The sequence below is a fragment of the Osmia lignaria genome, chromosome 8, assembly GCF_051020975.1.
Source record: "Osmia lignaria lignaria isolate PbOS001 chromosome 8, iyOsmLign1, whole genome shotgun sequence".
Taxonomy (NCBI): domain Eukaryota; kingdom Metazoa; phylum Arthropoda; class Insecta; order Hymenoptera; family Megachilidae; genus Osmia; species Osmia lignaria.
In genome coordinates, this window is record NC_135039.1 from 13,835,478 (window position 1) to 13,853,261 (window position 17,784).

At 39.4% G+C, this 17,784-nt stretch overlaps 1 protein-coding gene across 2 annotated transcripts in view; it reads left to right on the forward strand.

Moving 5' to 3' along the window:
• LOC117606700 (uncharacterized) overlaps positions 1–17,784 on the forward strand; it is a 259,654-nt gene that overhangs the window by 31,189 nt on the left and 210,681 nt on the right. The gene's annotated exons all lie outside the window — the stretch shown is intronic.

Sequence of the window (17,784 nt, forward strand, 5' to 3'; positions counted from 1 at the left end):
GTCACCTCATCAATTAAACTCGATTCATTAAGCTAAAGACAGCACCCAGAAGGGTTGGGAGTTCTCTGAGTGGGGCTATCGCACAAATTTCTTGGATCACACAACCGAGAAGTATCTAAATTTCCAGACTCATGTCTGTCTCTCTCTTCCTCACCACTCGTGTAACTAACTTTCGTCTTTAAAGTCTGCGAGTGTGTACATTAAGGTCTTTGTACGTAAGACCTCGAGCCCAGTTCCTCGTGCATCTTGCATCAGTTCACCTCTCTGTGAGAGAGAAGGTCGACCACGCCGGTTGATACCTCGCTGGTACTTCCTAATTAACTCTCTGGGTTTCCTCGCACGACTCCGTTCCAGTGTCATTATCCTCGCGCCTAGCTGGAAACCGAGTGTTGCTTACACGTGAAACTGCAACCGGCTCGACCGAGGGGTGCGAACTCGCATCGATCGCGGGGAAAAAGGACGAAATATATTTTTGACCATACTTTGAAATTTAATACGAGTTCATTGAACTTTGGTACTCGCTAGAGAGGGTCGTGAATTTGGGTGAAATTTTATATGCTTGTGCCATAGACAAAAATGCAGGAGTACTAGTTGCTATACTACATATCTGGAAAACGGGGGTGAATTAAAATTTCTAGAGTCCTGGGACTATTAAACCTTCGAGGAGCCCTTAGTTGACCCTTAAATAAAATTAATAAACGTAAAAAAAATTTTGATTTAATATTTTTTGAAATAATAAATGGAAGGTTTAAAAAGTGGTCCTCTGGAAAGTAGGGCCCAGGGCTGTAGTTTCTATAGGCTTCCCCTTACTCTGGCGTTGGTTTTAAGACTATCCATTATTTTTGGTACATCCTGTACATAATGTAGATACATGTATAACACGTTCGCTGCGGATGCTGCAGAATCGCATCAGCTATGATCTAGGCGATGTACGTAGTTTATCTGTTGGTATGATAACAATGAGGATTACTGGCATCCATATCAATGTGGTAAATAATGAAGTCGGGTACGAATAGACTGGGAGAAAGCACCTTCAAAATTATGAGAAAAATAAAAAAAGAAAGGAAAATATGACTGCGAGGTTAGGGAGAGATTTATAGGGGTGAACAGTCAGGTAGTAAAATATATTTTATGGAAATGGCATAACAAATTTTTATAGCGAATAAATATTCGCGATAGGATAATAGAGAAGCATGTTTGCTTGGTAAATAACGCATCGTGAATATTATTTGGCATCCAATCAACAACCACTTGATAATTGATACTGTTATTTTAATATCAAATAGCATTGAATTTAATTGCGTTTGCTTCAACAAGCTTTGTGTTTAAGTTATCATTTGCAAAGTAATTTCAAATATGATTTTCAATTTTTTTTGTAGAAATTAATTAATTTTAATGGAACTTGAATCATTAGAACCTTTTCTTACTTCAATTAAAATTTCATTTGTAGATTTCTTGTTGTCTTACAATTAGTAGATAAACATTTGCTGAATAAGAACATAATCTGAGAAGATACAGATTCGTTCAAAAATAGAGTCAAATATGGCGAACTAAAACATAAAAGTGACATTTTATACCTTTCCTTTAAATGGCTATTTACATTTTGAAAATGCAACGCAAAGGTTAGTAAATTAACGTCGACATTTATTCGAGCATTTTGAAACCCTTTTGCTTGCACAGAATCATCGAAAGAACCCTGTGGGCAATCGATTCGGTAGAGTTTGATTTTCTACACGATCGAAAGCGTCCAGAACGATATCCGGTGTTTCTAGCACGGTTCCTCGTATCCGAACGGAAAACGAAGTCGCCTGGGATGACCCTCAGGGTCGGGAATAGCTTTGGATCCTCCGATTCCCGTGGGCGTTCCAGCTATCCAGGTGGTTTTATATCAGCCGATTTTAAAGTCACCGTCAAACGTGAAGTTTATAGCTCGTCTTTTCATTCGACTTTGCACCGCTACTTATGTTGAGCTTTCATTTCGCGAATCGCACCTTGGAAAGCCATTAGAAATATCCATAGGAGTTAGGTTTGGTTAACTGAACGAGACGAGTGAATGAGAACGCTATTTGAAGGTTCGATTGTCCGAATACGCCTGCAGTTATTGGCAAGTACTTTTTATTAAATTTTTGCAGAATATATAGGTACTTTAAACGAAATTGTTAATAAAGTAAACTTTGATATCATTTAAATCAGACAAATTTTCCGGAAGAGAAACGAATTTACTGAGAATCGTGTGATGAAAATGCTCGAGTAGTGTAGAGAAAAAATGGATTACGTATTCTAATTTTTTGAATAAATTTCGGCCACACCTCTGCACTGCTTTCTTCGTGAAAAAAATGTGGAAAATTGAGAGTGAAAATGAAGTGACGTTATCAAAAAAATCGATTGACCTTTTAATTCATTCAAAATTTATAGTTTCTATTATAAAACGTTATTATAAAAATATTTTGAAACAAAGAAAAAATATAAAAATTTTTAATCAAGTAGAATGATATTTTCACTCACAAAACTTACCTGTAAAAAGTTTAAAAAATTACGTTTGTTTAAATTAAACTAGCTTCAAAGGACCTGTATTGTTTTATCTTTGCTTTTAACATTCTTTTGTCCTACGAGTTTATTAAATTCACGGACGCAACTAAAATTGCTTCAGATCTAACTCAAATCTGGTCCAGACGCAAACGAGGTTTAATCTGGATACAATTGAGTCGTAATTGAAATCTAATCGATATCTATTCAAGATCTAACCGAGATTCAATTCGAACGTATTCGATTCACCATATCAGGTTGTGTATCACAGTAGGAAGATACAAGGTGATTGTGACCCCATAACAATGACATTATAACTAACCACAGAATCTAAAGTATAGATAAAAATATTCTTTTTCATTTAATGTTAAAGAACAATTTCTTATTGAAAATAATTTATTAATTAAATTTTGTTAACGTAATTCCCGCGGTTTTGCTCTTCCGTGGTAGGTCGTGAAACTTAATAATAATGAAACTGTAATAATATACAGCACTTGACATTTATTGATAGTAAAACTGAGGGATCTGACCCACCTCAGACAAAAGTCCTAATTACACCAATGATCCTACCTTTGTTCTCTCCATCCCCCTCTTTCTCATGGCAACCACCATGACTGCAATGCAAACCCATTAATTTCATTACGCCACCTGTCACTCATCTCTTTTCTTCAGCTCCCCATTGTCCCGCAAAATATTTGCACGGTTGTTCGCACGTCCCGTTACAAAAACATCGATCCACCGCGCGAAAAACAAACCTACCTCTCACATCGAGCATTCATCGAAATTATTTCCGCTCTCGACGTCGCGTTACGGTTCGTAGCGGGCAGGAATTAGGGAGAATCGTTGCTACAGCTTCGCATAATTACACGGCCACTTCATTATTGCAGCCGCGTACGGAGGCTAGGCTCGCGCGCATACGTAGCGGAAGACTGAAAATACAGTTCGACGAGCAATCGGTGAATTTCAGACACGGTCGTGTTACTGAATTGCCGTCGATACGGAAATATCGGCTTGATGCATGAATTGCACGCGTTCCCCCCTTCCTACCCTGCCCACCCACTCGCTCGATTATATATTTATACGCAACGGCATTCGATTACATGGCCACTCGGATATGAACGTTATAATTTTAACGAATGTTAAATAGCCGATTTTCCCGCGCGGCCACCGTGCAGGTAAATATTCATACGTATATTCATGCACGCGAGCGCGGGCACTCGTCAGCCATATTCGAGGATTATCATCACGAACCGACTAGACGGGGTTTCGTATGGCAACTAGTACGTGACCATTAACCGTATGTCCAATTAATGAGCTTTTTGTGCCATTCTTATCCTTCTTCAGTCCCAATAGTGGAAATTCATGATAAAATTAATTTACATTATATATCAAAATCATTCACATGTTCGAAATCCTAAAAGTTTAATATTGTATTCGAATAGTCGTCAATCGATCATATCCCAGCGATATAGTGATTCTCATAAAAATTATTTCGAACAATTTGCATTTTTATTAAACGAATAACCTCCATTTATCCCCGTTCTAACAACAGCTGGGCGCATGCGATCCAACTTCTCGAACTGTTTGATAAAGCGGTTACGCTATACACCAGACTGAAATAAGTAACTGCAAGCCTCGCGCTTACCAGTACGACCCTCGAACGACAAACAAAACGATTCCAACTCTCTCCGGTAGCTTCCCAACCCCCTGCTGCTCTCGTGGTCGTTTTCGAGTCTCGCATATGCTTAATGTCAGCGCGTTTGAAAATCGGGACAAGGGCGTAATTACGCGTTAAGAAGTCGGCGGAGAGGTTTTAAATTAAGCGAGCTGCTGCAATTTTCGGCGACATTCCCCGCGCGTCCGCGTCAAACCACTCCGTGCGGTTTGTTTACTCTCAGGCGAGAATGAGAGCCAAGTGCTAGAGCAACGGCGATCGATATACATATATCAGGATTACATCCGTCCATCCATCTATTCCAATGTTGTGAACAGGATGAAATGGCGGGAAATTGAAAAATGATTTTTGAGGTTAGGTTTGAACAAATGTTCAATAGTTTCAAAAAATGATTAAATTATACTCTTTTTTATTATTTGATATTGAGCACGTTTTTAATTTCTAAGTTTCTAAATTCTTCCCCAAAAATTTTAACCTAATCTCACGAAAGATTCTCGAACCTAACCTAACCAAGTCGTTGGAAGGAGATCCGATTAGTTTCGATTTCGCGGTGCGGCGTTTTGTAAACGTACAATGCTCCATTTTCGGCTTACCACAAACGCTAATAGTCAAGTATACCAGGACATTGAGAATGCACTTGCATTATAATTACACACTTAACCGTCGGTGTACGGGTGCAGTCGAGTCGTTTAGTGGTTGCACATATTACGCTTGCAGTTGCATACGTGTTTCAAAGACTAATTAACGATGTTTGAAACGATACACGTGACCGTGAATGTGTATGGCTAGAAGAAACAGATAATGGGTGATTTGCATAAGAGCGAAGGATAATCTAACCTTTAAGTATCATGGCAGAGTTGGATCTGACCCTGTCAGAGTACTTATTCTCCAGGCATTCCCAACTGGCCTCTTAAAACACCTCCTCCTATAGAAGTGCCTCGTCAGTTGCTAATGATGCCCATATAATTTCCATGTGCTTTTGGAATAATTTATGACACTCTAGGTTTCACATTATGATAAGCTGGCCATCCAGGTTACCCACCAGGAGATATTTAAAAATCGGCCATAAGAGTCAAGATATCTCCATACCATTAAACCGATGGTTCTACCAGCTTCTGGTACGGTCAACGTTGTCCCAAAAAGTGGATCAAGTTGTTTCCGTATAAACGCGGGTTACACACGTGATGCAGATGGATAAACGCGTGTGCACGTGCGGCTAGGCAAAGCCTCGGCTCATACAGAAGTGTTTAGAGTTTAGGATGCACATGGGAACGCGCGAATCCGGGCGACCCGTATTAGGGTCACGTGCAGATTTGCCCAGGCTAGAGAGCCTATCTTATGCGTCCCACGTACGCTCATCTCGGAATCAGAAGGCCGTCATAAACGATGCAAGGGATATATCCTCTTTCAGGACGGTCAAAATTCACCACCGTGAAATCTCGGTCGCGAAAATTATTCGTCGGACCACTGTTTGGTCCGATCGGGCCAAACATTCTGATCGCGTCCCCCAATTCTTTTTCCCATCGACTTTAGTGTTTCTTGATTTCTTTATTTTTTGGGGGCAATTGCCTTTCAGAGACTCTTTTTATCTTGGTATCCCTAGCTTTCTTGGTAATAGGTTACTATACGTTAAACTAATGGTTAGCAACATAACCTCACATAACGACTGCTCGCGTATGCGCATGCGCGGGTGCGAGTTGCAATATGGCGTGCCAACCGCTTGGTCCAGCAGCCGTTGTTTTATTCAAGAAACTGAATATTGAACCGAAAGTCAATATCCTCGGCCCGCTTTCAGATGGATGCATCGATATCCTCCGTAATCCGCGCGAAAGCGACCGGAACACATCCGGAAACGCCTGGACGGATGGACGCTTCTGATCGTTTTGCGCGGCAAACAAGTGGATAGAGGCGAATTACTCGTCTGTCTAATTGATCGGGCGTCTATCGTCCGCGATTACCGCGTTTAACGACGACGCGAGCGTCGCCCGGTCGGCGTCTGATGGCGACGGTTATCATCAGGACATTACCCAGGCCAGCTTATGCGCGTCCGTTTGTTCTACTCTGTTTGCTGCGAACTATACCGCGAATTTGCAACGTTAGCTTGCTCTCTCGAGGCTCCTTTAAATATTGATACTCACGACTCGTGTACACATCGTTTACACACGATATTAATGGTACATTGGACTGATTTAATCATCTCTTAACATAAACTTAGGAAACACATCACCTAATTGAGACACGTTGATTCTGATGGAATTTCGGTATAATTTAGAACCTGAAATTGGACGCGTTCTTTCTTATTTTATAACATTATCAGGTTAACTATATTTGCAAAAAAGAAGGAAGCAGGAAATCACGAGTTTTCCATCGAGAAAAATTTCCATCTAGATTTTCAAACATCGAAGCGACCGGAGTACGATTGATTCAAGGACGAAAGAAATAAGGATAACGGTTTCTCTTAACTTTCCGAGCAGTTTTTCCGCGTCATCGGTGCACCACGGATTTCCACGAACTTTTCAGCTCGCTAACGTTCTACCACCATCGTTATCTCCCCTTTCTTCTCGCTCTCGAACCATCGTCGCGTATCGAGAGTAATACAGTCCCCGACTACTTCATCAAATTAACAAGAGCACCCGCTGAACTTACGGCTCGCGAGACGAAGCAGGTGCACTTTGCAGGATAGTTACGTCCCTATCGCGATACCCTGCCATCTTGGAACTTTGAAACTATGCGCCTAACTTTTTCTTTATATTTGCAAGAGTGGTTGGGATATTTTGTTGCAACGTTCAGCCATTTTTACCAGCACGTTTCGGTGTATGAATCATTTTTCCATTTAGTTTATTTACAGTTAATTGTTCGTATATTTCGTGTCGAATTCAAAGTTACAGTTGTATGCGATAGAAAGGTATGACTGATATGCGTGATTAAATCTGGGGAGAAATAATCGCAGAAGCACACTCGATCATGTTTGAACCAGGACGTTGTCATGACCACGTCAATATTCGTCACTGGTGATTGCTTTTATTTTAATTAAATCTGAAAAAAACATAGGCACTGCACTGTGTACCGTGTAATCAGGTTATACTATAAAGGATTTGTTTAATTCTTTGTGATCCATATTCTTGTATCATTTATAATTGTCCTGAAGGCTCTGAAACAGCTCGCAGCGCCCTCTAGCCAGCGCTAACTACTAGGACTTATAATTGATTCTGTCTAAAATTCAATATCAGTTGGATATTAAAATTTTTAATATATCATAGCTATCATCTATAGATCAACGTAGATACGATTCTTTGGTGGTGAAGAGAGACACCCCTTTGTGGTGCTTGTAGAATGTGTGGATTACACAAGCATATCGGTGCGACAACGGCACGCGATTGAATACTGCTACTGTGCGCGACTCGATATGTGATTTGTGCCCTATCGTTGCGAATACGCATACGTTCCGCATAATTGATAGACGGTAGCTACAATTGGCGCGTATACGATCTATATGGATGATCTTCAAGGGTCTTGACTTTCATCCATATAACTCGAGAAATTCTAGATCCTCTGAGGGTTTCCATTCCTGAAGGAAGTATCGCATACTCGATAATTATTACGTTTAATTAAAGCAAAATTCTTCGATAAACTCTGCCCGAGTGTTTTTCCTCGAATCTGGCGAGAATTCATAGATCGCAGCAAAATGTTTACACGTCTCGAGAATAATTTCACTTTTGATGAAAAACTAGGTTCGACGACGGTCGTTAACTTTTAACGAATCAAGTTTCCGCCAATCGCCGGAAGAGCTCGCGCCAGGATATTTGCAATCTTCGCCTTTGACAGGCTAACTCGAGTCGACCAAGAAGAGCCTTGCCAATTCACATGCACGGTTATCGCGAAACAACTTTCCTGCCCGTTCCACGTAACAACTTGGAAACTCGTCGCTCGCGGTTACCGTGAACTTTATGGCGGTCTTCCTCAAAACGTCCGACCTGGCGATGAAAAAATAAAGCGACGGAACACGGAAACTACGCGAGAGCTTCTCGAGTGAACGCTGGGGAACAAATGGCTGGACGATCGTTAAAACGCTGGGTAACGAGTTACCCCTTTGTCCTTATGGAAACCTTTTATTTTCACTGAAACCACTGAATTTAAAACACCATTCGATTCAAAGTACTTACGTTACCGGCTAGGAAACACAACATTGGTTCATCGAACCTAACCTAAAAATCAACTCGGCCCTCTCATTTTTCGCGTATAACTCTTAAAATATGAGAGATGTAAAAAAATATTTCTAATAAAAGTTTGATAGTACAAGTGCTACAAACTTTATTAGCGAAATTTTGAAAAAAAGTGTCTTCTTTAATTTTCAAAAGGTTTTTTCCAGAATTTTATCAACGCAAATATTAAGTTCTAATTAAATAGAATGAATATTATTATTAATATTCTGTAGGTTAGGCACGGACTTAACGGTAAGGGATTTCCATGTCGCTGCAAACGACGAAACTCTTTCTGGTCTTACCAGCTGGAAATCGTTCCGCGGCTTGCATTATAGCCATAACGCAGATTTACGACGCACACGACGTCCCGGCCTGCAATATTTGCAGCGAATTTGTCATTTCACTGTGCAGTTATTACTTTCTCGTTGTTGCTGTTCGCGGCCAGTCGTATGCTAAACCGTGAAAAACGTGCGAGCAAAAAAGTCTCTAGGAAAACGCGTGCAGGCAATTCGTTTTCTCGAATCTGACGTTCTTAGACAGCCCTTCATCGAATGAAGGATCGATTAATTACGCGAACGTTCCTTGTTCTTAAAATTAAAACAAATGTGCTTCTTAGAATACCTAAAGGTTAAAAATAAAAATTATTGAAATAAATTTATAAACAGAAGAATTGCAATTCATGGTAGGAGCCATTTTCTGTCGGAACCCTTCGATTTTCTGCAGTATTGGTAAAATGGTCGGTCGAGTGCAGATGCAACTTCGTCCTGTTCCTTGTTGAGGATCAAGGATACGGAGATTCGTGGCCGTCGTCCATTATACACGTTACACTGACAGTCTAATATCGTCCCGGGAGACTGCAGGATTAACTTGAAATTTAATGGGTTTTCGAATTGCCATGGGAAGAGAGTCATTTGCGAGGGAAGTGTTCGAGGCACAGGGATTTATGGGGAACTGGCGTACTCTGAAAAAACAAAAACAAAAAATAAATAAATAAATAAATTGCCATCGAAGGCTTAATGGGTTATTAATTAAAGCACGCCTTCTAAAGTGTATTTATTATGTAATAAATTGGTCTGTCTTCATTGATTTATTAGCTTCGATGAAATTTATTACTCCTCCCGTATAGTAAATACGGATAATTGAAATAAATAAATAAATAACATAATTTGTAAATTAGATTTTCTATATTTTTTTGAATTTATTGTTTTATTGGTTGAAATTGTTTATCAGTGAAATGATTTTTTAATTTCCATCATTAGTTTAGTTAAACAAAAAAAATTGGATATATTTTATTCTTTGCTTTCTTTGTGCTTCTTACTTTCAGGTTTATCTTTTCATAATTTAAATATCCATACTTATTAAATCAAGATACACGAAACCAGGGAGTTTCGTGAAACTTGAAACTTCCGGAAATAAAAACTATTTCTCCATTGTGTGCTAGGTTCTGGGTTTATAAAATAACGAAGATAAGATACATATATGTATTATACTTCCAGTAATAATCATGAAAAAGTATTCAATATCGTACCATAACGTATACAAGTATCTAAGCATTCTAGTATATAGTACTCTAGTATTATTCAACAAGTGCCCAAGTACTAAATCACTTAAGTATATACTAAGTACTAGTATACTTTGCTCAGTATAGCAATCCCAATATTCAAACATACTGATTCAATATGTCCAAGCATACAAGTATCTATATACTAAATCAAATACTTGTTGATCCTTATTAATAGAATACTAGGAGAACTACAATGGTTTCCATCAATCAGTGGGGCAGTGTTCTTAAGGTCCATTAAATTTCCTACGTCTCACCGATGCTTTGTACATCTACGTAGCTAGTGGGCGAGCAACACGGAAATAGAAAAACTAATGTTCTTTCGCGGGGAAGCTTTGTAAATGCGCGGAAACAAGAAATCAGGAAGCACTAGGCGAAGCTTGTTAAGCGAACTTCTTTGAAACTTTCCCTTCAACGTTGAACGTCTCTGTAAATTAGTGAGCCCGGTCTTCGGAACGTGACTAATAAAAAGCGTAATAATAGCAGTTACCTCCTGGTTCTACAGGCTCTTTCAAGAACCAGGTGCATCTCATAAAGTGATCAACACAGTGATTTATTGTTTTATGAAAAATATGCAAGCAGAATTTGGAAATTTTTAATGGAAATTATTTAATAATTCGATATGATCAGAATAATCGTGGCTTCAATCTTAACTTAACCTAACCTAACCCTCTATAGACAGATATTGCAATCTGATTCAACAGATGGGTGCAAAGTTATTTTTATCTACAATTGAAACTTTTTCAATGATTTTCAGGATAAATTAATATATATCGTCATTCCTACCTAGATCATTTTAAATTACCCCATCGCAGGGACATTAAATGTACTTTATCTTCAGTTACCAAAATGGTAGAAAGGTTTGAACGAGCACTTTCTACACGGTATTTCAAATTCCAGGATCTCCATTCTATCTCACACATTTTATATTCCTCTGCACATGTGTAGTATGCACAGCTGAAGTGTTCCAACGTTCTCGTGAAGTGTTCTGTAAACGATAGACTCCGGTTGATCTCACAGATAATAACTTACCGGATTTAAGTGAAGAGATTTAGGTCCTTTATAGAGTCCCATCTATAGATCCTATATTTTATCAAATTCATAAATCCATATCTATGTTTAACAATTAATTTAATCCAAAGTGTCTCCTGAAATGTATAACCATAAAAATTGATTGCAAATTATCATTTAGAAAACTTATGCCATTTTCAAAAGTGGAATTCAATTAAAATCTCGTAAGCGTCGTTGAGTATATTTCGAGATAGCCTTACGTGGATCTTTTCTACCCTGAAATACGAAACGTACGCACGCCAGAACAAATTGCTTTTTGCAATAGGCGTGCACACGTACACATAGGGGAGTCCGTTCATAAAACATGCATAATAAACACGGTACCCGCGTCGCTGCGCTTGCGTGTATTCAACGTTCAGCATCCCCGAAGGGATGGGGTAGGAAGCTTTCGGATCGATCCTTCAGCTTTATCTGTACTGCTGGCCTGAGAGAACTGAAGATCCTTCATTTGTACCTACAGGCTGGTCATCCTTCGTCGGTGAATGTCGGAGGAGCCGCAAACGGATGGCTTTCCTTATGTCTCGAGCTTTGTCGGCGTATTCGAAGCCTCAGCGAGAGCTCGATACGAATCCACGGCTCCTCCGATGCTTCTTTATCGCTTTGGATAGATTTGAAACTCGAGAAGAAGGAGGAATGATCCTTCAGAAACTTCTATTTCAACCCTTTCTTTCAGAGTGGCAATGTCACAATGATTGTCTTGAATTTCTTGAGATTATAATTTTGATATCTATGTTCAAAAATAAAATAAATATATCTTTCAATTCTTTTAACAATTATACTCTATTTAATGAAAGCATTGTTTTCATTTGCTCTCTCGCAGATGTTTCGTAAACAAAAACATAACCTCAATTTGCAACCATAGCAACAGTATTATCGATTTTTCTGGTCGAAGTTGCACCTGCATCATTTTCAAAATAAATGATCTGAATATTCAATGATCGTATCGAGTTATAAAAGTATTTGTAAAGCAGTACAGTTGTATAGTTTCCCAGGAAAATAGATATCGATTGCTATTCGACGTCAGAATAAATTTAAATGTGTTCCATTTCGTAAAACATATCACACGTATGCATTGTTTGGACGTATTTGTCCACGTCTGAATGTTAACAAGATCTAGCCATAAGGTATTCCGTGGACGAAGCGCGGATTTTCCACAGCATCCTCGCGAATTTCTCCATTTCACGGACGATTTGTCCATGGCGGAGGGTTTTCACGCGCGGGGTCAGCACGGGGCGACTTTTTAAATCTCGCCTGACATTCCCTACCTTTAAGATTTTATTCGCTGGCTGAGCCCCAGTATCGCTCGTTGTTACTTCCACCGCATAACTTAATGGCACATCATTTATTGAAAGAGTAACTATACACTACATCTCGAAGTAGCTTCTTTTTTCTCACAGGATAGATTTTCTCCTTTTCTCAAAAATTTATATTTAAATATCTATTTTGTCGAAGGACCATTTTTAATTTTCAAAAAATGGCCCGTATAATTATTCCATAAAATGATAGAAGCCTAGCTTATAAATTCATTTTATTGATTTTAATTATAAGAATATTATGCCCAATGATAAGTACATAACTATATTGACCCTCAACATACTGGTCCACTGTATCAACATATTCGCGACCAAAGGGTAAACACAATCTCTTAGAGTCCTGTTTGCTCAACTCACACGTGTCCATTACTGTATCAATCACATAAACGACAATAAATCAACAGATTTTCCAGGAGGTAAAGTCTCAAAGATGAAAAGACGTTGCATGGAATTTAATATGCACTTCCTTCCATAAGCGTTCCATAAATATTCCTTCACTTGTATCAAACGTAAGTCATGGAAATAAAACACGGACCGTGGTGTTTTTTTTCCTTTTATTAGTAGGATGCTGTCATGCATAGAAGTAGCTGGGAAGTTTGCTGGCCGAGAAAAGTCGCTAGTCATTCGTCTGCCAGTGTCGGTACTTTTGGTCAGCTTTAAAACTTCTTTGGCGATAGTTTGTCGAACAACGTGAGAACAAGTGAAGGATGCTCAAGGCTCTGCCACCCCTTCCTTTTAAGAAGGGTTACTTCCGTCTTGGCAGCTAGGAAAAAACTGATAAATTAATTGCTTCCGCCTTCCTGACATTTTTTCAAACAACTCCCTAAGAAGTACTTATCAAAGTGTATCCCTATTAACGTGAATTTGTTTAAAATAATTTATATGTTAGAACTGAGACAAATAACTTTTATTAATCACTACAGTTGTATGTAGAATTAGAATTAGGATATGTCAGGTTAGGTTCCAGATGCCTAACCTTACCTTACGATTTTGACCTAACCTCTTTCTTACATGGTTCACGTGTGTGTTTCATGTAAAATGAAAACGAAGGTAGGTTAGACCAAAATGATAACCTCCCAATGGTTGAAAGTATACATTTATAATTTATGAAGGGACTAAATTTGTTTAAAATAATTTATATGTTAGAACTGAGACAAATATCTTTTATTAATCACTACAGTTGTATGTAGAATTAGGATTAGGATATGTCAGGTTAGGTTCCAGACGCCTAACCTTACCTCACGATTTTGACCTAACCTCTTTCTTACATGGTTCACGTGTGTGTTTCATGTCAAATGAAAACGAAGACAGGTTAGACCAAAATGATAACCTCCCAATGGTTGAAAGTATACATTTATAATTTATGAAGGGACTAAATTTGTTTAAAATAATTTATATGTTAGAACTGAGACAAATAACTTTTATTAATCACTACAGTTTTATGTAGAATTAGGATTAGGGTATGTCAGGTTAGGTTCCAGATGCCTAACCTTACCTTACGATTTTGACCTAACCTCTTTCTTACATGGTTCACGTGTGTGTTTCATGTCAAATGAAAACGAAGGCAGGTTAGACCAAAATGATAACCTCCCAATGGTTGAAAGTATACATTTATAATTTATGAAGGGACTAAACTAAATGCTCATCCAGGAATCGTTTAATCTAGGTTTGAAAAGTAGGACGAGTCCATTATCGCGGCGGGAACTTAAATGAATCATCTTTTTAGATGGTGACTGCCTTTATGCCGAGTGAGAGAAGGTGGCTATTACAACAGGAACGCGGAAATAATTCCGGAAGATGCAAAACGCGGAAAAGTTGGTAAAACTGACGTTCCGGTAATTAGATTCAACGGTGCAAAAGGGCAACGGCACCGCTTGACAGCGGGAAACTTGTCAACGATCCATTTCGATGAACGATTATAAGATCCGTCTGCAGAGAAACTTTCGTCGTTTCCCGACGTATTTTGCAATTATTATTTTCATTTACATAGCAACCAGCTTTGTGGCCGACAGACTGGCTCGTTCCCGCTGAACGATCGTTCAGCTACAAATGAAACTGTACACGTAAACGCGTTGCGTTACAAAGAAGCCCGGGTCGAGTTTTAGTTGTAGAATGCCAAATGCAGAATTGCAGAAATATGAAATATGCTGTATATAAAATTACATAAAGTGAACATTACTACGTGGAAAGTAGAATTCTGTAGGACGAAAGATATGAAATATGCAATATCAAATTGAGTATGAAATAAAAATTTTAATAATCAACATCATATGAACCAAGAGAAGAAAGAAATGTCTTAAAACGCCAAATGTGGTAAAAGTCACTGTTTGATTTTACAGTGGCGCCACGGAATTAGGTTAAGTTGGGTCAGGTTAGGTTAAGATCAGTGACCGGTGATATTAAATCTCTTATTAATATATTATTTTGCTACTTTGCAGTGGAACGAAAACTGCATCAGAAATAACCGTGATATTTTTATAAAATCCATTCGAGATCCAATATTATCTTGCAGAATCGCAGGAAAATTTTTAATTAACTTACCCGTCAATAGAACGTCAGTGCATCTATAAACGAACGTTCGCACACGTGTATCCTCGGCTCAATAGATAGACGCATTCTTCCATTTACATAAACGTCAGATGGAATTAATTCCTGTCATTTCTTCCCCTCTGCCTCCTTCTACCTCGCAGCCGATTCCAGAACGGAACCAACGATTAAAACGCTGCTCAGGATCCTTCGTAACGCATCACGTTTCTGCGTATAGATTCATTTATAACTGACAGTACATGTACTACCTATATCTTATCCGATATTTGTCACTATACATCCTAGTTATGGTATAGATACCAATTTCGGTTTACATTGAATATCAATGTCTTCTTCATTAAAAAAATTAAAATAATAACACCTTACTCAATATGCACACGTATTCTAGGAAAAAATCCAGTAGCTTTTCACGAATCTCGTTTGATCTCATCGGTTCGATAGGGCGGGAAAATGAAGGAAGCACCTTTGACGCTAATACCCCGAACCTCTAACGTCTTTACGGTCGTGGCTTGTAAACCACGAAGCATTAAAACTAATACATAATTATTCACGGTTCATTTCGTTTTCCCATTTCCTACTATGCCCGGCTTCTACACCGAGCCCGGCATCGACTCATCTCGAACGGAAAGAGATGAAACGAGCGTGGAAAAAAGATGGCGAGACGGGTGGAGGCTGCGCTTGTCCGCAGGCTTGTTTCTGCGCTTTGAGCATGCATTCTGTCGTACCGCGAACACGGGCAAGTTAACCAGCCCCGCGACTATCGCGAAAATAACGCCGTGGAAATCCGCTTGAGCGGAAACGGGTCGTCATTCCATCGATCCAATCTGCTTTCGTCTCACCCCTCTACTGCTTGTTTTTTATCCTTGCTCGTTTCCCTCCTTTCTTTTTTTTTCACTCTCTGTGTTCGTCGCTTTTCTCTTTTTTCTCGTTGTTCCTCCTGTACTCGTTCGAACTTCACGTTTCGGGCAGGAAAATCCGGCTCGAATGGAGCTACTTGATTTATATCGCGATAGCTTGTTTACGTACAAATATATTCCTGATGGAAATCGGCCGCTTTGACTCGCGCGTCGTAGCTTCCGTGTAATTTCATTAGCCCCGATTGGAGGTGCTGTTCCTTTTCTCGGGTTTCTGTTTTTCGTTTAATGCTTTGTCGCGATCCGAGCGCGCTCTGGCGGAAAGCATCGGAAACGCGATAGAAGGCCCATTCTTCCATTTTCCTTAAATTAAGAAATGAGCCCAGTAAATGACTGTCATTTCATAAATTAACCGTTTCAGAAGATGTGACATAAAGAATTATCTCTATAATAGATAAACGTTTCGAATTTCTTTGAGGTTAGAATTCAAATCCAAGATGGATGCGTCTAATAAACACAGTAGCCATAGAGAGAGAAATCCAGGTACAATACCGAAATTGACCCAGAAACCCCAAATAAACTGACGTAACATCCACTCATAACTATTGCAAACATCTCGGACGGGCAGGAAAAGTGGTGGCTCGTCGAAGCCAAAATTGCCGGTGATAAATCGCGGCGGTGTATGGGGCTTCGGAATAATAGGAACATATGCAGGGATTATCAGCGCAATTTTCCGTGGCTCGGTGCGTTGAGGTATCGCTTCTAAATGTCGTTAAGTCGAGTTATCTGTACACGAATAATTTCATGGCTCCGCCGCTCGGCTGCGCTACATTTCACTATCTCCATCATACACGGAGCTCCGTACACCTAAACGACGCACACAAAAGCGCGAACCGGTAGGTGTACAAAGGCACGCGTGTATAGGGGATGTGAATGTATCTTATGCAGCCCCTCTGTGACCCACCCACTATCTGAGATCGCTACTTATGGCTAGACACGATCTCACGATGCTCCCCATTTTTCTCTGATAACCTCTATACCCTGTACACCAATAAACTCTGATTTGGGTCGTCGATGCGTCGATGCGTTCCCCGAGATTGCTATCCTCATCCCTGGATGAGAGCCACTGTCGGATGAACTAGCGTTTTATAGATACTCTACTTTTTGATAAATTAATCGGCAAAGACTATCGTATTAGATATGTCTTCATTATCAGCTCGTTCTGGCCGAGTTAATAATTAGACAGAGGCTGACGAAGCACTCATTTAACTATTCTAATTCAGGAATATTGCACACGTAACAGGGAACTTTAATCGGTTCACTGATTCATGTAACACATCGCCGATTGTATTAGGAATTTATTGTACTATGGATGTTTAATGCGTTTCATCGGTATCAGCGAATTAGTATGGAAGCTCTGCGGTATGATTAATACCTGCCTCAAAATTCGTTCTCGATGCTAATACAGCCTCTGTATATTAATATCGTTTAACTCGCGAAGGGTTACAAGCTTCCTGTAACAACGTTAAAAATAATTCAATAAATTTCTAAACGAGCTGTACAAGTGAAAATTAGTGTTAAAAATATGAACCAGTGTCACAGGTCGTAGAGAAATCAATAGAGGTGACGTGTAGCTGAAGGATGTTTTAAAACTCCGGCAGGAAGTTACGCGTGTATCTAAAAAGCGTTATTAGGTCGACTTTATAGAGGAAGTTCCCGGGCGTTTCTTTAAACTTACTTTCGGCGTGCTTGGCTGTGCAAACGTGTTCGCAAACTCAATCGGGAATTCTCAATACACAGTAGACACCTTTAAGGCGAAATTGGCGTGCCGTTGAAACCTCTTAGCGTAGCTACGTGCCACGATGAATCGAGGGCTTTCTTAAATATCGTCGGAAGCCAGACACCGCCGTTCCTATAAAGTCGTGAAAAATGTTTTCGGATGGAACGTGGTGAAACGATCGAATCTTTCTACTATTTGCACACCGTATACGAATCATACTTCCGTAGCAATTGATTTTGATAAAAATTGAGTCTA